This window comes from Pseudophryne corroboree, chromosome 5, assembly GCF_028390025.1.
Source record: "Pseudophryne corroboree isolate aPseCor3 chromosome 5, aPseCor3.hap2, whole genome shotgun sequence".
Taxonomy (NCBI): domain Eukaryota; kingdom Metazoa; phylum Chordata; class Amphibia; order Anura; family Myobatrachidae; genus Pseudophryne; species Pseudophryne corroboree.
Genome location: NC_086448.1, coordinates 359,512,737 through 359,514,864, shown reverse-complemented (window position 1 = coordinate 359,514,864; position 2,128 = coordinate 359,512,737).

The window sequence follows — 2,128 nt, the reverse complement described above, 5'->3', positions numbered from 1 at the left end:
TCCTGGCATGGGGTTCCTCCTGTGCTGAGACATGTTTGTTTAAAGTATTGCCTGTCTGTTCTTCCTCCCCCAGGTCGTCTGATGTTCCACCTCCTCCATATCAAGATTTCACGGATGTGTTCAGTAAAGCTTCTGCTGATATCCTTCCTCCTCATAGAGAATGGGACTGTCCGATTGATCTCGTTCCAGGGAAGGTTCCACCTCGAGGCCAAACTTATCCGTTGTCTCTGCCTGAGACGCATTCTATGGAGGAATATATTAAAGAGAACCTAGCAAAGGGGTTCATTCGACCTTCTTCTTCTCCAGCCGGCGCAGGCTTCTTTTTTGTAAAAAAGAAAGATGGTGGTCTGCGGCCGTGCAACGACTACAGAGGTTTGAACGACATTACCATCAAGAACCGTTATCCTTTACCCCTGATTACTGAGCTCTTTGACAGAGTTAGCGGAGCTACCATCTTTACAAAGCTGGACTTGCGAGGTGCATACAATCTCATCCTGATCCGTGAGGGTGACGAGTGGAAGACCGCCTTTAACACCCGTGACGGACATTATGAGTACCTCGTCATGCCCTTCGGATTGAGCAATGCTCCAGCTGTCTTCCAGCATTTTGTCAATGAGATCTTCAGAGACATTCTATACCGTCATGTCGTGGTCTATCTAGACGATATCCTCATTTTTGCCAACGATTTAGAGGAACATCGTTTTTGGGTTAAAGAGGTTCTGTCCCGTCTCCGTGTCAATCATCTCTATTGCAAATTAGAGAAATGCGTCTTTGAAGTCAAGCCCATTCCGTTTCTAGGGTACATTGTGTCCGGTTCCGGACTAGAGATGGATCCTGAGAAACTACAAGCAATCCAAAATTGGCCGGTACCCTGAACCCTCAAAGGGGTCCAGAGGTTCTTAGGGTTCGCCAACTATTACCGAAAGTTTATACGAGACTTTTCCACCATTGTGGCGCCTATTACTGCTTTCACTAAGAAGGGTGCTAACCCGTCCAAGTGGTCTGAAGAAGCCATGCAAGCATTTCATCTTTTAAAACAAAGGTTCATCTCTGCGCCTGTTCTGAAACAGCCTGACATCGACTCTCCTTTCATCTTAGAGGTGGATGCCTCCTCCGTTGGAGTAGGAGCGGTGTTATCTCAGAGGGCTAAAGATGGCCATTTACACCCTTGCAGTTTCTTCTCCCGGAAGTTCTCCCCAGCTGAGCGCAACTATGCCATTGGCGACCAGGAGTTGCTAGCCATCAAGCTCGCTCTAGAAGAGTGGAGGTATCTATTGGAGGGAGCTTCTCATTCAATCACCATACTTACAGACCACAAGAACCTTTTATATCTGAAAGGCGCACAATGTCTCAACCCTCGTCAGGCCAGATGGGCACTTTTCTTTTCCAGGTTCGACTTTAAACTCCAGTTCTGTCCGGGCTCTCAGAATCGCAAGGCCGATGCCCTTTCCCGCTCATGGGAGCAAGAAAATGAGTCAGAGTCTTCAGACAAGCATCCTATTATAAATCCGTTGGCATTCTCCACGGTAGGGATGGACTCTACGCCCCCATCAGGGAAAAGTTTTGTGAAGCCGATGCTAAGGAAGAAGCTCATGCATTGGGCCCATGCTTCCCGTTTTGCCGGACATACAGGTATCCAAAAAACCCTGGAGTTTATCTCTAGGTCCTATTGGTGGCCAACTCTGAAAAAGGACGTCTTGGAGTTTATTGCATCTTGCCCAAAGTGTGCCCAACATAAAGTATCCCGCCAGTCGCCTGCGGGGCAACTGGTTCCACTATCCGTTCCCCGTCGACCATGGACCCACTTGTCGATGGATTTCATTACAGACTTACCCATGTGCAACAAGTTCAATACCATCTGGGTGGTAGTTGACCGGTTCACCAAGATGGCACACTTCATTCCTCTCACCAGTCTTCCGTCAGCTTCCAAGTTGGCTCAAGTATTCATACAAGAGATCTTCCGACTCCACGGTCTTCCTGAAGAAATTATCTCAGATCGAGGAGTTCAATTCACAGCCAAATTCTGGCGAAGTTTATGTCAAGTCCTCCAAGTCAAGCTAAAGTTTTCCACGGCTTACCATCCTCAGACCAATGGTCAAACCGAGAGGGTGAATCAGGACTTGGAGGC